Below are 27,431 nucleotides of genomic sequence, written 5' to 3' on the forward strand. Positions count from 1 at the left end.
ACTTTAATTTCTTTGGAGTAGATACCTGGGAATGAAATTGCTGGGTCATATGGTCAATTTGTGCCTAGCTTTTTAAGAAAATGCCAAACTGGTTTTCAGAGTGGGTGTACTATTATGTATTCTCAGCCATGGGGTGTGATTATTCCAGTTTCTCCACATCCTCTCCAATGCTTCATAATGTCTATCTTTTCTATTCTAGCCAACTCTGAGTGGATATGAAGCAGTATATTATTGTGGTTTTGATTTTTATTTCCTTGATGGCTAATGATGTTGATTATCTTTTCATGTGCATTTTTCCTGGCCACTCGCTTTCTCTGCTTCTTCCCTGCTTATAATTTTGTCTCTTAACCCTAAATTAGGCATTTGCACTCACAGTCAAGCCCTGGACCTTGTCATTCCCATAACTGCACCTCCCCCATGCTATCAATATTGAACATTCCACTTTTAACCATCACCATCTTTCCAGCTCGTTCTTTCTTCCAATGATTTTTCAATGACTGGGATCAAATCCCACTGGTCCTGACACCTTTTCACTTATCCCCAATCATATATTCCTTTGTGTTCTTATTTGGCTTAGATTCCATGCTCTGTCAATAAAATCATTCCCTTGTATCTCTCTCCATTCATTGTACTTTCTGGGTTAAATTCTAATTCTGGTTGAATCGAATACTCTCTCTTATTCAGCTTCACCCACATGCTAAAGATGCCTTGTGAAAAAAACACACAGCCGGGCCTTTCTTTGAATTCATAACCACAAGCCTCCTGGTGTGTTTGGTGGTGCCTCACAATCATCTTACCATGTCCTATTAATTCACTCTCCCATTCCCCGGGTGATTATTTCATACTTATCCTCTCTCGTCAAAGCTTCAGTACCTCCTTGCCCAGTCTCATTCTTAGATGATGTCCTTCCTTTCATTTTACTGAGAAAATAGAAACAATTATGAAGATACAGCTAGCTATTGCCACCTCATATATCCCACCTACGGGCATCTGTTCCTACTCTGCCTTCCTTCCTGTTTCTATAGAAGGAAAATTCTTGCTGCTGTCTAAGGCCAATTTACCACTCATGCATTGCAGCCCACCCTCTCTTATCTACTTATAAAAATTGCTCCAGGAATTGTCCCCTCCCTCCTACAGCAGCAGCATGCCAGCATGCCAGCTCCTTATAGATACATGTATTTGTAGATGAGAAGAAATCAGGAATGCTTATTTGGTTCTGAGCTATAAGACCTTTTTTGCTTCTTCACTGCTTAGACCGATTCCCCTCCTCCATTCCTCTGCTTACAGTAGCAGTAAAACTCCTTGGTAGATTTGAGTTCTATGCTTATTTGTCTCCCATTCTTCTCTTTCAAGTCTTTCTCAAACCCACCCCAATCAGGATTTGACTCCTACCGTCCACGCAAGTAGCCCATGTTAAAGACGTCAACAACCTTCAATGTTGTTAAAGCCAATGGTCAGTTCTTAGTCCACATTTGACTTGACCTAGCAGTATTTGATGTGATGACTCTCTCCTTCTTAAAGCACTTTTCCCACTTGGCTTCTCAGTTTACCAAACTGTTTTTATATCTACTTTGGTAATTCTTCCACATGTTTTCAGCATTTAAATTTTGGAGTATGCCAGACCTCTTCTCTGCCTAAATTCACTTCTAGAGTGGTGTCATCCATACTCACGAGTGTAAACACCTCTGTAAACCATGACTCCTTCAACTAGATCTCCAGCCTGGACCTCTGTTTCTCATGCGTATGCCAAAGTTAATTTTCAAAATTTCCATCTGGATTGCTAAGACATATCTCAAACTTGACATCTCCAAAATAGAGTTTGTAGTTCCCACTTCCTCCAAACCTGTCCCTCTACTGTCTTCACCATCTTAGTTAATGGCAATGGCATCATTCAATTTTGTAAATTAAAAATTTCGGATTCATCTTTGCCTTGTATTAGTTTGCTAGGATTGCTGTAACAGAGTATTATAAACTGAGTGACTTAAACAACAAAGCTGTATTTTGTCATAGTGACGGAGGCCAGAGGTCTGAGATCAAGGTGTTGGCAGGGTTGGTTTTTTCTGAGGCCTCTCCTCTTGGCTTGTGAATGGCCATCTTCTCCCTGCATCTTCACATCATCTTCTTCCTTATGTGTCTGGGTCTGTGTCCAATTTTCCCCTTCTTATGAGGACACCAGTCATATTGGATTAGGCCCACACTGATAATCTCACTTTAACTTCATTAACTCTGTACAAATTTGGGCGGGAGGGCACAACTGAGTCCACAACAATTCCTTTCTTTCTCTTACAACCTATATCCACTCTATATGTTGGATCCTTCAGTTGGGTCCACCTTGAAAATATAGCTTACACCTGCTTACTAACTTCTATGTTACTATCCCCTCTTGTTTAGTTTACTGCAATTGCCTTTTCAGCTGATGTCTCTGCTTCTGATCTTTGCTCCTAGAGCCTACTGTCAACACAGTAGCCACAGTGATCCTGTTACAACAAAAATCAGAGTATAACATTACTTCGCTCAAATCTTCCAGTTGCTCTCATATCCCTCAAGGAAAAGTCAAAGTTCTCAAAGCCTTCAAGTCTCCACATGCTGTGGCTCCAGCTCCATCTCTGTCCTCATCCAATACTCACTTCAGCATGTGGGTCACCGTGCCCTTCCCTGGGCATGTTTGAGCACTCTCCTCATCAGGCATTGCCATTTGCCGCTTCCCTGTCTGGAACTGTCTCCCAAGACATCCATACTGTCCATTCTCAAATGTCACCTTCTCCTAAATAAGGAAGCAACCCTCCCCAGCACTCACATCTCCTTTCTCTGCTTGCTTTCCCCCACCCCATTAGCACTTAGTAGTACCTGATACACCATGAAATTACCTGTTTATTAGTTTGCTATATCTTCCTGTATAACTATAAGCTTCTTGAGGGCAGGCACTCTCTTTTATTGTAGTTGCCTTACTGCTGTATCTCCAACACCAAGAACAGTGCCCAGTACCTAGTATAACTATGTAATATACACATGCACACACACACATACACTCACATACATTTACATATACATACAAACATGTTTTTATATATTTATATACATTCGTATTGTGGATATACATAAAGGTGCACATACACATCTATGTATTCTATATTTGTTGAATAAAGTAATGGCATACGTCCATATGGAAAGAATGAAGCAATAGTAGTGAAATGCTTTCTCCCTCCATTTTTCCTTTTTCTTTTTTTCCTGTGTGCATATGCTCACTCTGAATCTATGGCTTTTTTTCACCTACCATGTCTTGCTTTCTCTCTGTCCCTGGATCCCCTTCTCCATTGCCCTTCATTCTCCTTCCTGGTTCTGCAATCATCAGAGGGAGGCCACTTCCAGCCTGCTGCTGCAGCCACCTGCATTCTTCATCCCCTGGCTCGCTCACCAGCATGATGGACTTAGAGTCACTAGGACGTGATGTGGTTCTGTCCTAGAGTTGTTGATGTGTCCATTTTCCATTGATGGTAACTGCTCCTTATAGATACATGTATTTGTAGATGAGAAGAAATCAGGAATGCTTATTTGGTTCTGAGCTATAATAAGCTCATGTGTTGTAATCAACTTAGCATGTTTCTATTCCTTCTGCCATCACACACAACTGGTTCAAATGGACACTTTTCTCCCCTCAGGGAAACAGGGAGGAAAGGAAAGGCAGGAATGAGTAATGTTAGCCCTTGGCAAGGTGGAGGTTGTGAATGGACCTGGCAACATAGGTAGCTGGGAATTGGGAGGGGGTCACGTTGGAGATAGAAGACATGCACACGATGATGAAGTGGTGCAAGGGTTTGAGCATCTTCACAAGGCACTCGGCCAGAGCTGGATTTTGGCTGCCTAATGACTAGGGTATATCAGTACCTACATGTCAGAAATACCTCTTGTTCTGTGTGCATTTGTCTTCCCCACTGACTCCTTGCTCCTGGATCAAAATCTCTCAGTGTTAACAATTTAAGAGCTGTGCCTGGCTGCACGCAGTTCTATAGGTTGGCCAGCTTGGAAGCTCATCAAGCTGATGGACACTCTAAAATGATCTGATCCAACCTCCTTTTTTATTGACAAGGAAACTCGAGCCCAGCAGGAGAATTGAATGACTCAGGTCATTGGGAGAGTTAGGCATATTTATGATACAAATTGTTATTTTAAAAGAAATTAGTTCATTTCTATGACTTGGGTGGTCATTCTTGAGTTCTCTCTTTACCTTAACCCTCAATCAAATAATCAGGAAACCCTACTGGCTCCCTACCCCCCACCCCAGTTTATACGACAGTCACTACTTGTCACTATTTTCATTGTCACTACTTCTGTAAAACAGTATCACTAGCCTCCAAACTGGTCTCCCTACTTCTACTCTCACTTTCTCACCCAGCCCCCTACTAGTCTCTTTTTCATACAGCTGCCAGAATAGTCTCCTTCAAAGTAAATTGTATTACATCACTTTTCTACTTAGACCATACATTTGTTTCTCCTTGTTCCAAAAAATGATCTCCAAACATTTTGATATGGACCATAGGCGGCTGCATCTCCTATGTGGTCTGCTCTGTAGTCTCATCTAAAACCACTCATACCCCTTGTTCATAATCCTCCAGCCACATGGGCCTTCCCCTGGCTAGGCTTGTGTCCCCACCCAAATCTCATCTTAAATTGTAATCCCCAGCTGTTTAGGGAGAGACCTGGTGGGAAGTGACTGGATGATTGGGGTGGTTTCCTCCATGCTGTTCTCATGGTAATGAGTGAATTCTCACCAGATCTGATGGTTTTATACATGGTAGTTTATTTTTTAAAAGGTCTCTCTCTCATCTGCTGTCGTGTAAGACTGTGACTGCTTCCCCTTCTAGCATGATTATAAGTTTCCTGAGACCTCCCCAGCCATGCAGAACTGTGAATCAATTAAACTTTTTTCTTTATAAATTACCCAGTCTCAGGTATATCCTTTTAGCAGTGTAAGAACTCATCTTGGTTTCTAATATCATTCTCCAATGAAAGAAACCAGGGATCCTTGGAGAATAACTGATTCTAGGGCTGGAGATATGAAACATACAAGATGAGCCTGGGCTGTCTTGTAGTGCCAGAAATTAAGGAAGTGCTCAGAACAAAACAAAACAAAATAACCAAACTCATAATGACAGGTGTAGGTCAAAGTGATCTAGAAACCAACTGAAAGAGTTTCTAATGGTCAAAGATGAACTAATTTGAACAATAAATTAAAATAATAGCAGATTCTAACCCAAAGTATAAAGTGAATATCCATGAGTCTATACTGATATAAATAAGTAATAGAATAACTAAGTTAATAGAGGAGAATTAACTCTTCTCCTATGGAGAAGAAGTTCAAATAATCTACAGACACTACACACTGAGAAGGCAGCATAACTTCCCACTCCTTCAGTGTGGGCTACACATAGTGACTTTCTTCCGAAGAACATAGAATGGAAAGGAGGCAGGGAGGAGGAAGGTGGAAAGAGTTACTTTACAGAGAAGAAATCTGACAAATACTACTTTAGCCAAGGCCAACATAAGCAGTAATACCTCATGTGGCCGATACCTGTGATGTTATGAAAATGGTATTTTATCTCTGCAGTCTTCCTCTCAAAAATCTATTACCCCAGTTTAATCACAAGACACACAGCAGACAATCACTGCTGAAGGACATTCTATACAATACTTAACCAGGGCTTTGTAAAACTTGCAAATATATGATCAAAAACAAGAGGAGCCTGAGAAACTGTCATGGCAAAGAAGAGCCTAAGGAGACAGGACTAAATGCAATGTGGTAACCTGGGTTGGATCCTGGAATAGAAAACTGACATTAGGTAACAGCTAAGGGAAATCTAAATAAAATGTGGAGTTTATTTCATAATAATGTATCACACATTGATTATTTGATTATAACAAATACAGTATACTAATTGTATTAGTCCATTTTACGCTGTTATAAAGATACTTCTTGAGACTGGGTAATTTATAAACAAAGGAAGTTTAATTGGTTCACAGTTTGGCAAGGATAAGGAGACCTCAGGAAACCTACAATCGTGGTGGAAGGGGAAGCAGGCACTTTCTCACAGGGCAGCAAGAGAAAGAAGAGTGAGGAACTTCCAAACACTTATAAAACCATTAGATCTCATGAGAACTCACTATAACGAGAACAGCATGAGGGAAACTGTCCCATGATCCAATCACCTCCCTTCCTTGACATGTAGGGATTACAAATCAGGATGAGATTTGGGTTGGGACATAGAGTCAAACCATATCACCAATGTAAGATTTTAATAACAGAGGAAACAGGATACCTATATAATGGGACCTCTCTGTACTATCTTTGCAATTTTTCTAAAAATGTCAAACTGCCGGGCGCGGTGGCTCATGCCTGTAATCCCAGCTCTTAGGGAGGCAGAAGCGGGAGGATAGCTTGAGCCCAGGAGTTGGAGACCTGCCTGGGTAATATAGCGAGACCCCATTCTCCACAAAAAGGAAAAAAAAAAATCTCAAACTGAAAATCTAAAAATTAAAATTTAGTTAAAAAATAATTCAGGTAACATAACTCAAACTAATGCATATTAAGCGGTTTTTTAAAATATGAATCAAGTGTGGTGGTTCATGCCTGTAATCCCAGCCCTTTGGGAGGCCGAAGCAGGAAGATCACTTTAGGCCAGGGATTTGAAAACAGCCTGGTCAACACAGTGAGACTCTATCTCTACAAAAAGGAAATAAAATATTCACAGGACGTCGTGGTGCACGCCTATAGTCCCAGCTACTTGGGAGGCTGAGGCAAAGGATTGCTTGAATAAGGCTACAATGAACCATGATTGTGCCACTACACTTCAGCATGGGTGGCAGAGTGAGACACTGTCTCCCTCTCTCTCTCTCTCTCTCTATATATATATACATACATACACATATATATATACACACACACACACACATATATGTATATGAGTCAAATTACTACTTCTTGTCACAGAGAATTGGCATAGTATATTTTAATTTTTTAAAAAAGCAAATTTTAAATTAATGTGTATAGTATATTCCTATTATAAAAACAATAAAAAGATGTAGAAGGTACACAAGAAACAATGGAGTTCGTTTCAGGGAGTGACCTTGAACTGCTGAGGTGATATTATTGACTTTTTCCTTGTATATCTTTATATTTTTGACCTGATATAATAAGTACATGTTAATTTAAATTGGTTAAAGTCAATGAATAAATAAAGCAAAACCCAGATGATTCTGATAATCAGGTTTGGGCACCAAAACTCTAGTTCCCCCCATCTCTATGACAATTATATTTCAAGTACAAATAAGGACAACTGACATTCGTAAGTACTTCATAGCTTCTAAAATCCGTTAATAGAAATACTCTAATGTCCAACCAGCTCTTAAAAATGTTTTATTATCACCCCATTTTATGAAAGAGGCTACTCAAGGACTTGCTCAAAGTTGCATAGCTCATCAGTTGGAGAACAAGGAGTAACTGTAGGTTTTGCGACATGTGCCATCTTTCCTCTCTAATCACATCACCCAGGCACAAATACCTCCTAGTAGCCTACATAACAGAAAATAATGATTTTTGAGCCAGATTCAAAATGTTCTAGAAAAAACAGGCCATGCTATTTTAAATTATCTTGAATTAAACTCTGAAGGAAACTGGTAAAACACTCTTAGTTCCCTTACATGAATAAGAAGAAATATCCACCAGTCTTTTAAACAGTATTTTTAACATAAGTGATTTTGAGTATATTAATAAGGGTATATTAATAACGGATCTGTCAGTTGCAAGTTAGTGACATCCAACTCAAACTAATTTAAGGGAAGGAACATTAAGATCTCATATATACAAAAGTCCAAGGGTGACTTTCAGGTACAGCTTGATCCAGATGTGCACACCATGACTTCAGGGATCTCTCTCCACCTTTTTGTTCTTCTCTCCCATATATTGGCTTTATTCTCACGCAGGCCTCTCTATTTCAGTGGTCAGAGAGCTGCCAGCAACCTCAGCAGAAAATAAGTGTACCTAAGAGTTCCAGCAATAGTCTCAGGTTTGACCCTCATTGGTTGTCATTATTTGACTTGTTGTCCCAGCTTGGGCCACGTGTTCACCCATGAACTAAATACTGTCATTAAAGAAAGGCAGAATTGTTACTGGCCAGGCCTTAGAGAGGATATTTTTCTGCAGCCTGGAGGTGGGGTCAGCCATACCACACCCTCATGGAGAGTAGAGGGGAATCTCCTTCGTGAAAATTCAGGGTGCTGTTACCAGAAGAGAGAATGGACGCCAGGTAGGCAGAGCCAAGAGATGTCTTCAACACTAAGTGTAAAATATTCCCCACAGGGAACCAGATGTCTAAATTACTGGGTTGGGTAATATCTCAAATGTGAAAGAGAAATTGCTATGGTTTGAATGTGTCTCCCAAAGTGGCTGTGTTGGAAACTTAATCCCCGATGCAACAGTGTTGAGAGCTGGGACCTTTATGAGATAATCAGGTCATGAGGGCTCTATGCGTTAACGCTGTTATTGCAGCATTTGAACCAGATTTGAACCAAAACTTTATTATTTACATGATATTAAGAATTAGGAAAAAAAGAATTAGAAATATGAGTGGTAATGGAGTAGATATCAGGACGTCACATTTTTATATTGTTTCATAGTTTACATGAAGTAACTTAGTATTCTAGCTTAGTAGTAATTTAATGTCCTATATGATTTGTATCTGGCTTAAATATTCTCAGGAAAGCTAAGAAAACCATGCAGTTCCTGGAGGACAATTTCACAGTTGGTATGTCATGGGCTCTGTGGTAAATTACCATACAGTTAATGCAGGTAAATATCAAAACCAAAAGCAGCATAATTTAGTGGTTGAAAGCATGAGCTTTGGAGTCAGGCAGATTTGAGTTCAGGGCCTGGGCTCTTACTTGGGCAAGTCACTTATCCCTTCAGCTTCCATTTCTTCATTTGTAAAACAGAAACAACAATGCCAACCACACGATAGGTTAGGATTAAACAGGAGAAGGCACATGAAACTGGCAGCACCTGGTGAGAGCTCATTGAAAGTGTGGGTCTGCCTACCAATGACGGAACCTGTTACAGCTGCCTGTCTGAGGAGATGAGATGAGGCAACCCTTGCTCTGGGAAGGCAGAGTCATCTGGTATCATCAAAGTACGATAAGAAAAAAGACTCTCTGGAGAGCAGGGTAATAATGACTTCATTATTCTGTTAGAGTGTAAGCTTCCAAAGGGCAGTGATCTTTTTCTATGTTATACATTGATGCCCCCAAGTGCTTAGAAAAGTGTCTGGCACAAAGTGGCTGTTCGGAAATTATACGTTGAATGAATGAATGAATCATTTCCATTCTGATATTTGATCACTCATGTAAGCAGGCACTAAATGGAAATACCTATGTAAATATATATGGCCCAAATCTTAATATATTGTCAATATATTATCCTTTGTAATTTTTATTAACTTTCTCTTCTTGATATCTGCTTTGCAACAGTTAGACTACAACTGGGAGTATACCCCTTCATGTATTCTTTTATTTAATTATTCATTCAGCAAATGTTTCCTGGTTTATTGAGTGTTTTCTATGGGTGAGGCACTGTGCGTGGTGCTGGGGAAATGAAAATGGAAAAAGCAAAGTTTTCTGTCATCATGAAGTTCACAGTTCAGCAGAGACAGACTAGTGGTGGGATAGTTAATAAGTCAAACGTGATAAATTGCTACATATAATAGTAGCAATACAGAAGCCAGTGGGAGGACAGAGGCAGGCATCGAAAACTTAATATGTTCCAAATCTTTATTTACACACCTTCAAATCCATCCCTCCTCCATTCTTCCCCTTCAATCTTCATTTCAGGAAACACAGTCAGCAAGAAAGTAGGAGGCTTCATTGATTCCTCCTCTTTTTTCAATGTAAGTTCCAGGATCTCTTCTCTCAAAACTGTCCTAAATGTCCCCACTTCCCTGTATCACTACTGCTCTCCTCCTAGTCCAGCTGACTCATGATCTACCTGGGTGTCTGCTGCAGAAGCTTATTTCTTGCTCTCACTCCTCCCAGCCTTTCCACTCATACCCACCACCACAGCATAATCCAGGTTCCACAATGCAGCATTGTTGGAATACTGCATTCCACAATCCAGTATTGTGGAAATGATGCATTGTGTAGTAAAACAATATTTTAAAGATGTGAATTAGAACAAATCATCTCTAAACCACGTAAAGATGTTCCATCCCATTTGGAATGACACCTTGTCTCCTTAGAAACGCGGTTATTTGCTTCCTTCCCAACCCTTCCATTCCTCCCTGCTCCCCTGCCTCACCATGTTGGGCTCCTTTTTCTGTTCTTTGAGCAAACTAGGCTCTCCTAGTCTAATAATTTTTTGCATTTTTCTCTCTCTGGGAAAAATCTTCCTTTGTTCTTCACATAACTGTTTCCTTCTCCTTCTCAGGTCTCACCCCAATTGTCATCTGTTCAGAGATGACATTTGATGACCTCCTTTGACTATGAAATCAGCTCTTCACTCTCATTCTATCATCACTCTACTTTTCTTTCATAGCCCATGTCATCATCTTCAGTCTTCTCTTGTGGTATTTATGTGTTGACTCGTTCATTGTATGGTCACTCTGAATGAGTATAGAAACTTCAGCATGATCAAAATCTTTTCAATCTTGGCGACCACTTTATTCCCAGCCCCCAGGGGCTCAATACTATTTGCTGGGGTGGGGGGAAATGGGTCATTGGATTAATGGGACCCTTATGTCCACCCAAATTAGAAATCTTTACACTAACTACACCATGTTCTTGAAACAAAATTATTTGGGCACACACACATATTCAAGTAGGTGAGATACAGGGCAGGTGGAATATTAGATTAAAAGTAGAGTGCGGAATAAATATTGTCAGTCTTCTTCATTAAGCTAATGAAAGCTTTGAAAATATGATTCTCTCTAAGCTGGAAGGGGCAAGTGTGAACTGTAGAAGATTTGTGGCTAAGACTTCTCTCTGCTTTCGGACAAATGGTGCCTAACAGAGCTGTGTGACAGAATAAGGTGAGATCATTTTTAGCAGATGCCAGCCAACGTGAGAATGGTTGACTGATGTGACAAAGTCTTTTCACAAAAAACTCAAATCAAAGAAGATGACTGACAGTGAAGTAAACATTTTAGAACTAGAGTAATTAGGAATATATTAGCAATTAAAATAAACTTATTATCATTAGCAAAATTGGCAGTTACTGGCAATTTCCCCAGGGGCCTCATATCAAGTTTATCTTAGTTGATTATATTAAAATGGATTAATGTGTTCAGAGATATGGTTTTAATTTTTGTGCATTTCATGTACTCACATCCGTATTCATAATTAGTTGAACTTAATGGTTCTGAAATAATAATCTTGTGGATACCACGTTTTTTATGAGCTGGGCCGTGGTGTTCTAACACTAAAACTGAATAAAGCTATTGTTTACTTACTTCTCAGAGAAAATTAAATGAGTGGATATGTTTCTTAGTTTTTTTCTCTGATAATTTCTTTAGGCCTTTAGCACCTGCTACCACTTGTCTGCTAGGAAGTAGCAGAAAATGACAAAAACCCTGGACTTGAAGCAAATAAACTAACCAAGTAAAAACTCGAAACACCACCCTTCTCAGATTAATAGGGTCTTCACTGTGTGGAAATGTGTGTGATGGATGAGACATCATATGGTAAGAGGGAAAGGATTGAACTCTCTATTTCCTTCACCCTTTCGTTCTTCTCTTCTCACAATGGGGAGGCTACTTTTTAGCATCATAAGACATCAATATTTTGTCACTTAGCATTATTTGTTGTTAGCAATGAAAATGACCCTGGCAACAGAATCAAAAGGATTAGAAGAATATTGGGGAGCTCATATGAATTATGGAAATCTGAGTAGATTTGTAGCAAAGAATTTGTCCTTGACCAAAGAGAAAGACTGGCCTTTGTGATGAGTTTCTAGGAGGCAACCTCTAGTGTCTTTATTTATCTGGGGACATTGGGTAACACTGGGTAGTCCAACAATGTGATTTAGGGGATTCATGTAGTCTTAGGGTGGGGATTTTCCATGCCAGAAAGACCAATCATGTAACTTAGTATGGGGGTGAGGGCTTTGGACCACATGATATCAGTCATCCAAGCGACTGAGATTAACTACATGGACAATCAATCAGTCAATCAATTATGCCTATGTGATGAAACCCCAATAAAAAGTCTGGACAATGAAGCTCAGGTGAGCTTTCTTGGTTGGCAGTGTTCCATACCTGTGATCAACCATTGGTGCTGGGAGAGTAATGTGTCCTAACTCCTCGAGGAGAGAGCAACAAAAGCCTCTGGACTCTGTCCCATGTATCTCTTCATTTGGCTGATTTAATCTACATCCTTTTTCTTTAATAAACTGTAGCTGTTTCTGTAACAACTTCCAGGAAGTTCTGTGAGTTCATCTAGTGAACTGATGAAACTGAGGGTGGTTTTTTGAAACCCCTGAAATTGCAGTTGGTGCCAGAAGTGAGCGAAGTGTTGTATGGAGAAAGTGCCCTCTAAAACTTTGTAATTGGTCTTAAAAATTTGCTGTAGCTGCACCAAAGCTTGCAATGGGCAAAAACCGGGGGTGCCATGGAGTGCCAAGAAGGTAGAATCAAGAGGCATATCAACCAGGTAAAACAGTCTGGCCAGGACACCACGGGGATGACTCCACTAATCTTTCTGTCTACAGGTGTTCCTTAAAGAGAAGACCTACATGACCTCACCATATGAGCAAAGTGAGGTCATGTAGTCCCACACTGGACATTCTTCCAGGGGTGGGAGGAAAATAGGAGGGGTCACTTTAGCTTTTCCAGCAGAAAACTGGCAACTGAACTTGCCCTCCAAAGAGATTCAGGGGAAAAGACGCTGGGTACCAAACATGGCACATTCCTACTTCAAAAGTAACACATGAGAAACTATCAATAGCAGCAAGATTCCATTTTGTGTTAGAGATACTCTATGCAGAAGAACCTGAAGGCTTGATCTCCTCCTACTGAGGCTGTCTAGGGGCCAGAAACAATAGCTGCCTACCCCCAAGGGCACTGGCAGGATGGAGCTGGGAGGCAAAGGAGAAGGCTGGACTGAGGGGCAAATAAGGAAACAGGTCAGGAGACCAAAAAGAACGAGGGAGGGCATGTTATTCTAGGTGCCCATCCAAGAGTAGCTGACCTGGTGGGAGGCTGTGCTGGCTGGGTTGTTCTGAGCACATTGAGGATATGCCTCAATGGGCTCAGAGGGGGCCAAGGGGCGTCTTTAGCTCAGTGATTTTCCAACTCTATTTTTGTGGAGTATCTTATGAGCTGGGTTCATGTGTTCCCCCTTCAACATCAAACAAAATCCAATACTTCTCTTTTCCCAGGTCTACATAGACAAGACATTGATTAGATTGTCTCAGTTCTCCTCAGGTTGGTCCTCATGGTCATTGACCCCTGGTTCAACCTGAAAAGATCCTTTTTTATTTGTCCTGTATATTAGGATTTGAATAGAAGACTTAGGCTGCTAAATCAAAGCTCAAATACCTTGGAATCCAGCTGCTATTATGTGGATTTGATTTTTCCCCTCCAAATCTCATTTTTAAAATTTGATTCCCAGTGTTGGAGGTGGGGCCTAATGGTAGTGTTTGAGTTATTGGAGCAGATCCCTAATAAATAGATGAGTGCCTTCCCTTGGGGGTGAGTTCATTCTCGCTCTTTTAATACCAGAGAGAGTTGGTTGTTAAAAAGAGCCTTGTCTCTCTTGCCTCCTCTCTTGCCTTGTGGTCTCTGCACATGCTAGCTCTCCATCATCTTCTGCCATGAGTGGAAGCATCCTGAAGCCCTTACCAGATGCAGATGCCCAACCCTGAACTTTTCAGCCATCGGAATCATAAGCCAAATAAGTATTTTTTCTTTATAAATTACACAGCCTCATGTTTTACTTTATAGCAACACAAAATGTGCTAAGACACTACTTTGTTACCTACATAAAGTGTCACCTTCTACTGGAAGAGTAATGTGTCCACACTGCTGACCCATCCCATTAAAAACAGTAGTGAAAGGGGCTTGTTCACTTCCCAAGTCAGTGTATTAAAATTAGTCCCATATTTAAAACAGATATTTGACTATATCTCATGATTCTGTGAGTCAAAAATTCTAGCAGGGATCAGCTGGATGATTCTTCTGTTCCTTGTGGCATTGACAGTGGTCAGTCATTCAGTGATATTCAGCTGATGGACGAAATGGTTCAGAGAGTCCAAGACAGCATCACTGATGTGTCTGGTGCCTTGGCAGGAAGGGCTGGAAGGCTGGGGCTGGGCTGCAGGGGGCATCTACATTGGCTTCTTCAGCACGACGGCCTCAGGGTGGTTAGACTTTTACATGGAGACTCAGGGGTCCAAGAACCAGAGTTCATCAAAGTGGAAGCTGCAAACTAGTTTTGCAGATGACTTAGTGTTTCTTCCCTTGTACTCTGTTGGTCAACGTGGTCAGAAGCACACCCAGATTCAAGGCAAGGGGAACAGGCACCATCTTCCAATTGAAAAGAATGTACAGGCCGGGCGCGGTGGCTCAAGCCTGTAATCCCAGCACTTTGGGAGGCCGAGACGGGCGGATCACGAGGTCAGGAGGTCGAGACCATCCTGGCTAACACGGTGAAACCCCGTCTCTACTAAAAAAAATACAAAAAACTAGCCGGGCGAGGTGGCCGGCGCCTGTAGTCCCAGCTACTCAGGAGGCTGAGGCAGGAGAATGGCGTGAACCCGGGAGGCGGAGCTTGCAGTGAGCGGAGATCCGGCCACTGCACTCCAGCCCGGGCGACAGAGGGAGACTCCGTCTCAAAAAAAAAAAAAAAAAAAGAATGTACAATAATTTGTCATCATGTTTGAAAACCTTCACATCTCAAACTGAGATGTATCAAGCACTTACTATGGGCAACCATTTAACACACCATCCCTTTAAATCTTGGTAAAATTCAATCAAGTAAGCACTTTAGTATTTCCCATTTTATCAATGAGGAAACTGAAAAACAATGAGGATAAGCAATTTGCTTGAGACTCCTGTACTTGAGCCCTCAATGGTGAAGTAGGATATCCTAGTTACTCTCTTCTGAGTCTATTCAAATCAGTAAAGTCCTAACTAAAACGTCAACTCCTGCCTTTCTTAAACTAATGGAGATGGGCAGAAGTTTGGACAAATAAATTAAGACCATCATTTAAAATTAATTTCATCTTCGATTTTGAGACATGCTTTTGTATTTCCATTTGATTACTAGAATGCCTGATGTTTGGAGAATTCATATCCAACAACACACATTTATACCTATAGATATGGGTAAAGAAAGCACTGGAAAATTCCTATGCTTTCTTTATATTCCACTTCTCTTCCAGATGGAAAAAAAGTTATCTCTTATATTGGATGCAACAGATCTACTTAAGTAATGCTGCCCTCCTCCAGTCTTCTCTGTCCAAGCAAAACAGTTAAGTTTGATTTTTTTCAGATCTTTTTCACTATGTTGGTACAAAGCAGACTGAATTTCTTTATCTGTAAGATGGAGACAATAATTGTACCCACTTTTTAGGCTAACCATCTATGGATTGCTTTGTTTCAAAAAAAAAAAAAAAAAAAAAAAGGAATGGTTGGCTGGTTCCTCATGCCTGTAATCCCAGCACTTTGGGAGACTGAGGCAGGTGGATAACGTGAGGTCAGGAGTTCAAGACCAGTCTAACCAACATGGAGAAACCCCATCTCTACTAAAAATACAAAATTAGCCAGGCGTGGTGGTGCATGCCTGTAATCCCAGCTACTTGGGAGGCCGAAGCAGGAGAATCACTTGAACCCAGAAAGCAGAGGTTGCAGTGAGCTGAGATCACACCATTACACTCCAGCCTGGGCAACAAGAGTGAAACTCCATCTCAAAAAAAAAAAAAAAAAAAAAGTTATTGGGTGCAAAAGTAATTGCAGTTTTTGCCATTTAAAAGTAATGGCAAAAACCGCAATTCCTTTTGCACCAACCTAAAAGCTCATACTAAGTATTTTCTACATGTTAAATACTCTTCTAAGTGTTTTACATGTAATGTGTCAATTAGTCCTCAAGGTGCCTGGTATATGGAAGGCACTCAATAAATACATGCTGATGGAAATAAAGAAGGAAGGAGGGAAGAAATGAACCAAGGAGGGAAGGAAGGAAGGGAGGGGGAAAAAAAAGAAAGGAAGAAAGAGAAGAGAGGAGGGGGAAAGGGGTAAGAAAAAAGGGATAAGGGAACAGGAGGATGAAAGGAAGGAACTGAGACCTGTAGTGGTGCTGGTAAACTTGGGAGGTTGGTTTACCTTTCATAAAGTTGCAATGAAGAAACTTTTCTGAAGAAAAAAATGCAAAGTATGGTGTAATTCTAGTCACAATATTGGTTACACATCATAAAAAATATGAAATTATATAAATTAAAATGAAAATAAAAAAACTAAATTGCTTTCTAGGCCAATGTCCCTGGAATTTATCCAGCATAAAAGAAGTAGGAGGACTATTTTGCTGTTACTGGAATTAATAAAAAAAAAACAAAAACTCTTTTTAAGATTTATTTTTTCTACTTGTATACATGAAATGTCACAACTGTTTTTTCAGGAAGCACAGCTCATCTTGTTATAGTTCCAAGAGTCAAATAAATAAGTCTATTTGGAACAATGATTTGCATAAACAGACACATGTCACAACGCTTTAAACTCTTTCATTCACTTTGAGTGAAATGAACTTGACTTACTTAAAGCTGTCACATTGTGATTTCCTGATTGTTTTCCCTGTCAGTGGACTGTGACAATCACAGCACACTGTACACATGTCCTTCATATCCCCTGGGTCCTCTGTTTCTAAGAAACACAGTGACTGTGATGTTGGGTTGAGGAAGGACACATCATAACCAGCCCAGCCTGGCCCATGACAAACTGCAAAGAAGATATTGTTGATTTCCCTGCTTTATCATCCAAAGCTTTTCTCTGCTTGTATTAGTCTGTTTTCATGCTGCTGATAAAGACATATCTGAGACTGGGCAATGTGCAAAAGAAAGAGGTTTAACTGGACTTACAGTTCCTCGTGGCTGGGAAGGCCTCACAATCATGGCAGAAGGCAAGGAAGAGCAAGTCACATCTTATGTGGATGTCAGCAGGCAAAGAGAAAAGCTTGTGCAGAGAAACTACCAGTTTTAAAACCATCGGATCTTGTGAGATCCATTTACTATCACGAGAACAGCAAGAGAAAGACCTACCCCATGGTTTACCTCCCACCAGGTCCCTCCCACAGCACATGGGAATTATGGGCACTACAAGAGGATAATTGGGTGGGGACACAGAGCCAAACACTGCTCCACCAGAGCATCAGGACGATCTGTCAAGACCTTGCCCCTGGAACCAGATCTTATCCTAGATTTTGGTTAAAAGGTCCCAAGAAAAGGAACTGTCCAGTGACCAGAGAATAAGGTACCCTTCCTGGTAAACCTGCTAGATCTCTTTAGAGGAGGGACACCTCTGTAGTTGGTGATCCTACTGAAGTGACAAGATGTGGGCCTTACACCCGGGACAGCCGAGCTCTTGAAGAAATTGGCTCACCGACTCATTCATTCAATCATTCAACAAATATTTATTGAGCACCCAATGAGTGTCAGGAATTGTGCTGAGAGCTAGGATTCAGGGATGGAAACAAACAACAACAACAAAATTCCCTCTCTGGCCTCGAGTAGCTCTCAGTCTAAAAAAGTGATGCACTATAGAATTAAGGTTTAGGCACAACATTCTGATTCAGCATGCTTTAGTAAAATAGTATCACTGGGCTTTAGTTTCCTAATCTGTAATATGTTCATGACAATATGACCTACTTGAGGGTTACTGTGATAATTGAGTTAGTAATTTCAAAGTACATGGGCAGTGTTGAGCGCACAGTGCTTAAAAATACCTTAGAGATTTTTCTCCAGTAGAATGACAGTCTCATTGTTTGTTCACTTATGAATGAATGAACAGAATGCTTGAGTCCCACAGATATAAAATTTCACAGGAAAAAAATTAAAGACATATGTCCTAGTCTGTTGGTACTTCTATAATGAAATATCTAAGACTAAGTCATTTATCAAGAATAAAAATAAATTTTTATTCTTGATAAAAGTCCAATATTGGAAGTCCAACATAAGGGCACTAGGCACTAGTTGCAGTAGCTCACGCCTGTAATCTCAGCCCTTTAGGACGCCCAGGCAGGAGGATATCTTGAGGCCAGCAGTTCTAGACCAGCCTGGGCAACACAGTGAGATCTTATCTCTACAAAAAAAAAAAAAAAAAAAATTAAAAAAATATTAGCCAGACATGATGGTGCTCACACATAATCCCAGCTACTTGGGAGGCTGAGGTGGGAGGACTGCCCGAGCTCAGGAGTTCGAGGCTGCAGTGAGCCATGATCACTGCACTTCATCCTGGGTGACACACTGAGACTCTGTGTCTAAAATAAAAATCAGGGTGCTGGTACATTGGGTGCCTAATGAAGCCTGGTCTCCACTTCCAAGATGGTGCCTCATTGCTGCATTCTTCTGAGGAAAGGAGCCCTCTGTCCTCACATGACAGAAGGGATCGAAAAGGCGAAAAGGGGTGAACTCCATTTGGCAAGCTCTTTTATAAGGGCATCTAATCCTATTCATGAGGGTGGAGCCCCTACAACTCAATCACCTCCTTAAGGCCATGCCTCTTAATACTGCTACACAGGGGATTAAATTTCAACATGAATTTTGGAAGGGACAATAACCTTCAAACCACAGCAACCCCTTTGACAACTAGAGAGTTTAAGAGTAAGATTGAGAGTTCAAGAGTGATGAGAAAGAAAATAAACTTTCTATCTGAGGAATGGGAGCCCCCTTTAAATGATCAGGCCCAGAGAGGCACTGAAATGTGACAGCAGTCAAGTTCCAGTCCCCCATCCCATTAAGCTAAGTAATTGTTTCAAAGTTGCCTGCCATACGGTCTCTAGACTGAGTGTTGCCACCGATGGCTATAAATTAACCTAACAATGCTGTACACTGGACATCATAACTCACTCCCCATAGTTTAACAACGTACAGCCAATAACTAATCAATGTTATTTCTGTAAACCAGTGAGAATTCCTAACAAGCAACTTTCGTTGTCACCCCTCTCCTGATTAGTCCTTTTTTCTTTAAAACTGGAACCTCAACTTTGTTCCGCAGAGCACTTCCCAGTGTTTCCCAGGCTTCAGTCCTCAACCTTGGCCCAAATAAAACTCTCTACCTATATTAATTTTACTTCAGTTTCTTTTTTTAGGTCAACAATGAGTAGGTCTGAGAATGAGGATAGAAGCTTAGAGCCAACATATCAAACACCTGGGTTGCAATTGCTCTTGAGAACTTTCTATGGTCTGGAGTGGCTCCCTTTGTCTCCTGATCCAGAGGCTGAGATACTTTATTTTTATTATTTTTTAAAATTTTTATTAAGAGACGTAGTTTATTTGTGTCACCCAAGCTAGAAAGCAATGGCACAATCCTAGTTCACTGCAAGCTGAGATCCTTTATAGTAGGCCTGACCTCATGCCTCTGTCAGCTTAGAAACTAACCTTTCTACCCAGTAGCAGCTTCCTTCCAGAAGCTAGATCCTTTTTAGCCTTGATGAACCCCTTGTTGTTAAAATGCACAACTCAAGCACAGGCGTATCTGCTAAACTTGCCTGCTGCTCATAGCATTTTATCTCCTTTGTGAGTAATCAGACATCAGCACTCAGAACTGTCAGTGGCACGGCCACTGATGTTTACCCATATTGTCATCTTCATGTGGAAATAGAGAAGTTTCAGCTTTCGAAGGTGAAGTCATATGTACGATGTCACACAGTAATAAATCTGTGTATTTAATCTATGTTTCCAATGCCAGAGCTAACACTGTTCACCTCACAGTAACCTGCTTTCAGAAAAATAATAGTGGATGTCAGGCAAGTTTATAGTTTGAGTGTCTTTTGGGAGGTCTCCTTGGAAATCCAAATATTTCTCCCCTTGGAAATCCAAATATTCAGGGAAATAGTGCCTGAAATCCCACTCTTCCAGTTCAATTCCTTTGGCCTGGCATTTAAGGCTCCCATTACCCCCGATCTAATCTCGTATTCTTACTGTCTGAAGATCCCTTCTATCTAGCTCTCTTTATTGTCAAACTGATGTGTTTGCTTCCCCCCATCACCTCACTCTGTTAGACTTTCCTGCCTCTCTATCCAAGTTCATGAACTTGTCTCTACCTGGCAAACTCTAATAACTGCCAGCTGTAAATGCTTAACAGCAATTTGCTAGAAAAATTAATTTCTTTGCACTCAGCATTGCTCTAGGAATCTTCTTTTAAAATGCAAACATAATACACATATCAAGATGAGAAGCGCGCACTCCATACTGTTTACGACGACTTTTGGAGAAGGGTCTGGGGAAACGTGAGGTAAGTGTGGGGCTGTAGGAGATATACTTCCTACATTTTACAATTAAGAGAGTGCAGAATAGGGAAATTGATGGAGGGGGTAATGGGTGGCGTTTATGGAAAACTTGTTAGCCGGAAATGGGTGTTGGGGAGTGACTTTAAAAAACTGGAGTATGACAATGACAACGAACCTTTATAGTGAGCCTGTTTTTTTTAGTGTCCTTCCTTCGTTCAAATTATCTAATTAAAGCTTCACAGTGATCCTCTTAGGTTATTACTTCTCATCTTACAGAAGTGGAAACTGAGGAGAAGTAAGTGTAAGGTCACGCCGCTGGTAGAGTAGGGGACGAAATCCAGATCTCTTGGCTCTGGAAGCTTTAAATCAAACACAAAAAGGAAAAGGTCTGGAAGGCATAGGAAAGAGGAGCGTCCTGATTCTTTGTTCAGTCTGGACTACTGGGAGAGGGAAGCAGTCTGTGGCAAGTCGAGGTGGGACGAGGACGAAGACTGGGCTTGGGTTGGAGAGCCCCTGTCTGCTGAGCCCCTTCACTGCAGTCTCCTCCGCTAGCTCCGCGGAGCTCAGGAAACGCGGCGTGTCTTGGCCCCGCGCGGCCGCCGTAGAGTCCCCGTTGCCATGGCTCCCGAATTCCGACGGGGACGCGCTGAGGAGGGGAGGTGAACGGTGAAAAGCGTCCTTCGGGGTCCGGGTCCGGCTTGCGGGGCCAGCGAACTGGAGAGGCGCCATGGGCTGGAGTAAGGCCCCTCCACCTTCCGTCCTCGATCGTTCCCCTTGTGGACATCGTCCCGGGTCCCGTGGGATCCTTGTCGCCAGCACCAGCCCCGCGCTGTCGGTTCCCCGGCGCCCGGGCGGACCCCAGCCCCACCCGGCCCTCCGCCCCGCAGCCCCGGCTGCGCCAGGTCCTCTGCAGACTGGCCGGGCAGCCTGGCCTTTTCCAGCTCAGGTTCCTAATCTGTAAAATGGGCAGGGCCGTGGGAAGCAGAGGAAGAGGCAGAAAGGCACTGGACTCCAGGAAAGGGGGTCGGAGAAGGTGCAGGGTATTTGGCGTTATTCCGGCCAAGCGACTCCTTACTCGCTGTGAACGTGGGCCAGTCACTGTCTCCAAGCCGCAATCTTCGGACTCATTCCGTAAGGCAGTGTAGCCTAGCGGTGGAGGGTCCCGACTCTGGAGCCAGGGTTGAAGTCCTCCCTCTTCCTGTGACTTTGAGCGAGTGACTTCACCCCTTGGGCCTCAGCTTCTTCATCTCCAAAATAAAGGCAATCCTAGTACTGTTTTAGACACAGTAAGTGTTATAAACGTGTTTTGTTGTTGCTGTTGTTATTTTTGTTTGAGACGGAGTCTTGCTCTGTCGCCAGGCTGGAGTGCAGCGGCGTGATCTCAGCTCACTGCAGCCTCCGCCTCCCAGGTTCAAGCAATTCTCCTGCCTCAGCCTCCTGAGTAGCTGGGATTACAGGCGTGTGCCACCACGCCAGGCTAATTTTTGTATTTTTAGTAGAGACGGGGTTTCGCCATATTGACCAGGGTGGTCTCGAGCTCCTGACCTCAGGCGATCCACCCGCCTCGGCCTCCCAAAGTGCTGGGATTACAGGCGTGAGCCACCGCGCCCGGTCGTAAACGTGTTTCTTAAAAAATATACTAACAGACTGCAAGGTGATGCGGGTAAGTTATTTATATTGGATGAACCATTTTGACATCAACAACGTTTTTGAGCTCCCCATATGGCAGTTTTGTACAGCTCCACCTAAATGATCACTTATCATTGTAAAAATGTCATAATTAACTTCTTTTTAAATCAAAAGACTGCTCCAGATGATGGGCTTTCTGCCCCGGAAGACCTGACAGCCTGCAAGTGGGAGGGGCGGGGTGGGGGGAGTGATTTGTAGATGTTAGAACTCCTTTCCTAAACCAGCTGCTGATATTTCTTCCTCTCTTCTCAGGGCTGTTTCCCCATGCCCTGGTCTCACCCTAGTTGTTTTTGTTTGTTTGTTTTTGTTTTTTTTTTTTTGTTTTTTTTCTTCTTCTTCTCATTAGCTTTTTTATATCGTGAATTTTCCTTTGCCCTCTTTCTCTGAGTCTTGTCCACTTTCATTTGTTAAATCATTAACTTGTCAGACTTGCACTGGAGTGTTTACCTTGAGTCAGGTATTGAATGCAGGAAACAGTGAGGAAGGAGACAGATGTAGGCCTACCCTCCTGGAGAGAGAGAAGACAAACACAAGCATGGTGGTTACAGCCGAGAGAGAGAGGGGTGCCTGCACCCTGAGGGCATGTGTAGGGGACCTAACCTCAAGGTGGGTGGAGGCTTCTCTGAGGAAGCGGTGCTGTCTGGAAGGGAAACAGGAAGGCACAGTGAATTGCGCAAAGGTGAGAAAGAACAGGGCTTCTTGGTGGCTAATTGTCACTGACAGGAGCTGGTGTGAGACAGAAAGAAGTGGAGGGCAAAGAGAGAAGCGAGGCCTGACAGGTAGGCAGGGATCGGCTTATACAGGTTTTGTACTTAAGATTTAGAAATTTATCAAAAGAGCCACAGGGAAACCAAAAGGTTTTGTTCACGGGCATGGCTTGGCCCTGTAGGAGATCGAGCGGGAAATAGTAGTCTGAACTGAGGTCATGGCAGCAGGACAGATGACAAGCACTCCTCCAATGAGTAGCTCTGATGTGCCAGGCTTGGTTAACATGCTTTACCTTCATTCTCCTGTTTGATCTTCCCAGCAGCCTTTTAAGGCAGGGGAGGATTACTGACATCTCCATTTCTGGGGTGAGGCACAGAGAGTAAACCACATAGTAACTGTCAGCGCTGGGGACAGAACCCATGAAGATTTCCTCTGGGTCCTGCATTACACTGCACTGCCTCCCACAGGACTGAGGCTAAGTGGACAGATTTGAAAGATGTGGGTGAAGAAAGTGGTCCTCTCTTGCTGTGCCACAAACCCTTTTTACCTGTTCTCTCTCTCCCATGCTTCCCAATAAATGGCCTTCTGCCTCTTGCTAACATCTCCTGACTGCTCCTGTGTGCCTTTTTTTTCCACTGCCTTTCCTGTATTTTCCAGAAAAATATGCACGGATGTCATTAGTACAGGTTTTTGAGAGTCCGTGCTCAAAATATCATCTAGTGTACCTGTTCATTTTCGAGATGAGAAGGGGAACAGTGATTCAGCCAATGTCACATCCCGTCAGTCAGGAGAGACGTTGGACCTAGGATACGAGCTTCCCGGCTTTCACTGCTCTTTCCACAATTCTCAGTGTCCTACAGCTGGAGGAGAAATTTGGGCCCCTGAGAAAGGATGATAATAATAGCTCACTCACACTTATTGAGCTGCTTATTGCCTTCTAGTCAGTATTCTGAAAGTTTCTGCGTGTGTGTACTCATTGAATTCTCACAAAAATCTTTTGAGGTAGTCACTAGTATCATCGTATCCATTTTGCAGATGAGGAATCTGGAGCACAAAGAGGTTAAGCAGCGTGCCCAGTGCCACACAGTAAGTGGTACATCTGGGATGGTAAGCGGAGCCTGCACTCTTGTATATGTTTGCTATATTGTCTCTTAGGAGTAAGAGACAGTTTGGTGAGAAAAAGAGAGGTCATGGTGCAAATTCTCATGTAAAGTGGAAGAGGCCGCTATTTTTGGTGTTCATGTCTGCTCAGGGGGACCAATACTGAGCCTGGGGATGGTGGCAAGAGGAAAATGGATTAGTTCCTCTCTGTGCATTTAATCTGGTGTATATTGTGATTTAGAGAAGATCTAGTGTCTTTATTTTTAAATTTTATATTATTGAATGCATTTTGTATTACTGTGACACCTTTGTCATCTATGGATCTTCTTTGGTGAAATGTCTTCAGATATTTTGCCCATTTTATACATTGATTTGTTTTCTTATCACTGAGTTTTAAGAGTCCTCTATATATTCTGGATATAAGGCATCAGATATATGATTTGCAAATATTTTCTCCCCATCTATGGCTTATGTTTTCCTTCTCTTAATTATTTTGAAAGAAGTTTAAACTTTTGAGGTTTAATTTATTATTTTATAGATCTTGCTTTTGGTGTCATATCCAAGAAACCTTTGCGAAGTTTACATAGATTTTTCTCTTTTTTTCTAGAAATTTTATAATTTTTGGTTTTACACTATTCCATCATTCATTTGACTCAATTTTTGTATATGATGTGAGATGTAGATTAAATTGTTGTTGTCTGTGTGTGTGTGTGTGTGTGTGTGTTTAATGTGGAAATCCAGTAGTACCAGCAACACTTGTTGAGGACTATGCTCTCTCCATTGAATTGAACCTTTGGATAAACCAGTGGCACGTATATGTGTGTTCTGGACTTTCTTTTCTGATTTATTGATTTATTTGTCTTCCTTTGTGCCAATTTCACACTCTCTTGATTACTGGAGCTTTGTAATAAGTAGTCTTGAAATCTAAATTTTTTTTTATCTATCAAAGTTGTTTTAGGTATTCAGATCCTTTGCATTTCTATACGAATTTGAGTAGTATATTGTCAATTTGTACAAAAATAAGTCTCCTGGGATTTTGACCTGGATTGTGTTAAATCTGTAGCTCAATCTGGGGAGAATGAGCATCTTAACAATATTGAATCTTCTGACCCAAAAACAAGGGATATATCTCCATTTATTTAGCTCTTACAGAATGTCTACAATATTTTTGAAGTTTTCAATGGGCAGACTTTGCACGTATTTTTCTGATTTATCTCTAAATACTTCATATTTTTGATGGCATTGTAAATGGTTAATATATAGAAGTATACTTGATTCTTTCATATAGATCTTATATTCTGCAATCTTGCCAAACTCTCCTATTCAAGTAGCTTTTTATGTGAATTCCATTTGATGTTCTCTGTAAACAGTCATATCATCTGCAAATAGAAATAATTCTACTTCTCTACCACCTGAATGCCTTTTTTTCCCTTGCCTATTGCTAGAACCTTCAGTATAATGTTGAAGAGGAGAGAATGGATTTCCTGGTCTTTTTTTCTGATTCTTAGGGGAAAAGTCTTTCTCCACTCGATATAATCTTGATTATAGGTCTTTTATGGATGCTCCTTACCAAGTTGAGTTCTTTTTTATTTCTGGTTTTCCGAGTTGTTGTCTTTTTAAAATCAGGAATGGATGGTGGATTTTGTCAACTGCTGTTTTGCATCTCTTGATATTATCACTTTGTTAGTTTATTAATATTGTATGTCACATGGATTTCTGAGCATTATATCAATCTTGTATACATTGGATAATCCCCCCTTAGTTATAATGTATAATCTTTGTATTACATTATTGGATTTGATTCGCTAAATTTGTTGCCTAGGATTTTTACATATGTGTTCATGAGGTACATGGGTCTGTAGTTTTCTTTTCTTGTAATGCATTTGATTGGTTGTAATTTTGGCCTTATAGAATATAATGGGAAGTATTTTTCCTTTTCAATTTTCTACAAGAGTTTGTGTATATGGGGTATTATTTTCCCTTAAGTTCTTGGTAGAGGTAATCAAATGAGACATCTGTGCCATAGTTTTATTTGTGGAAAGAAAGGTGTTTAACTACATATCCAGTAGATACAGGGCTGTTCAGCTCATGTATATCTTCTTGAGTGAACTTTTGTAAGTTGTGTCTTTTAAGGGATTCACCCATTTAATTTAAGTTCTTAAATTTATTGGCATAAAGTTACTTATATTTTTTATCATTTTAATATCTGTAGAATACATATGATGTCACCTCTTTCACTCCTAATATTGTCAATTTGTGTCTTCTGTCTTTTTTGCTGATAAGTCTGACTAGAAGTTTACCAATTTTATTTTCTTAAGGAGCCAGCTTTGATCTTTATTGATTTTTCTGTTTTTTCTGCTTTTCATTTCATTGATTTCTGTTATAATCTTCATAATTTACTTTTTTCTGCTTATTTTGGATTTTATTTGTTCTTTTTCTAGATCCTTAAAGTGGAAGCCAATATTCGATACCTTTCTTTATTCCTACTATAAGTATTTAATGCTATATATTTACCGCTAAGTAATGTTTTAGCTGTATCCCGCAAATTTTGATATGTTGCTTTTTTTGTGTGTAATTTTTAATTCTGTTCAAAATACTTTCTAATTTTCCTTTTTATTTCCTTACGCCCAAGTTTAAAAAATTACTTTTGTATGTTTTGTATAGATTTTTAGTTATTTTGGCTAGAGGGTAAACCCTGTTTTATTACTCTATTATGTCCAGAACCTGATGTTACTGCTAATCTTATGATGAAGTACTGTTCCTAGCCCTCAGCTTTCTCTGTCCTCTGGTTTCAGGAAATGAAAACCTCTTCATAGTGCTCCCAATGCAGTCCTCTGGTTTTACACTTCCTCTGTCAGCCTTTCCTGATTAGTTGTGTTTAGCAGCAGCCTTTATACGATACAATATAATTGTTCTTTAAGTTACAGTTTCTGTCACATTTCTCTAACACCTGACATGTTACACTTACTAGTACATTTCCTTCTACTTGTATCCTATCTCTGTTCAACACCAGGGCAAGTCTTTACAATTGCATATCTGCCTTGGGCCAGGCACTATCTGTGTTCTGCCTACCAGGAATAACAGTGTCTTTGCCACTGGCAACCTGTAATCTGACTCCAAAATCCTATCTTAGCTAGCATCTGCTTTCATGCACCACTTCTGGTATCAACTCTTCCAGGTTGGGCTCCTCAGGAAGCTGATATCTAGGTGGGAATTAGCATGCAGGAGGTTTATTAGGGAGCATTGTTGGGGTGGGTAGGAAAGAAATCAAAATTGAGCAGAGGGAGAAGTTGGGCTGTGATGTGTCTAACAAAGGTCTTAGGAAACCAACCAGGAGATCTGAACTTGGAATGAACCTTCTAATTTGCCCAAGTTGGGGTGAAGAACTGGGTCTTTACAGCCCCTACATCAACCAGTCATTGAATGTGGGCTTTCCTGGGAAAGGAAAGGGCATGACC

At 41.1% G+C, this 27,431-nt stretch overlaps 1 protein-coding gene across 1 annotated transcript in view; it reads left to right on the forward strand.

Moving 5' to 3' along the window:
- The first annotated feature begins 21,150 nt into the window (after window positions 1-21,150).
- The window catches only part of LRRC6 (leucine rich repeat containing 6), a 94,007-nt gene continuing 87,726 nt past the window's right edge, over window positions 21,151-27,431 (forward strand). The window contains exon 1 of the mRNA XM_030938206.1: window positions 21,151-22,138. The gene's annotated coding sequence lies outside the window, so the exon portion shown is untranslated. The remainder of the gene's footprint in view (window positions 22,139-27,431) is intronic.

This window comes from Rhinopithecus roxellana, chromosome 9 (genome assembly GCF_007565055.1).
Source record: "Rhinopithecus roxellana isolate Shanxi Qingling chromosome 9, ASM756505v1, whole genome shotgun sequence".
NCBI classification, from domain to species: Eukaryota; Metazoa; Chordata; class Mammalia; order Primates; family Cercopithecidae; genus Rhinopithecus; species Rhinopithecus roxellana.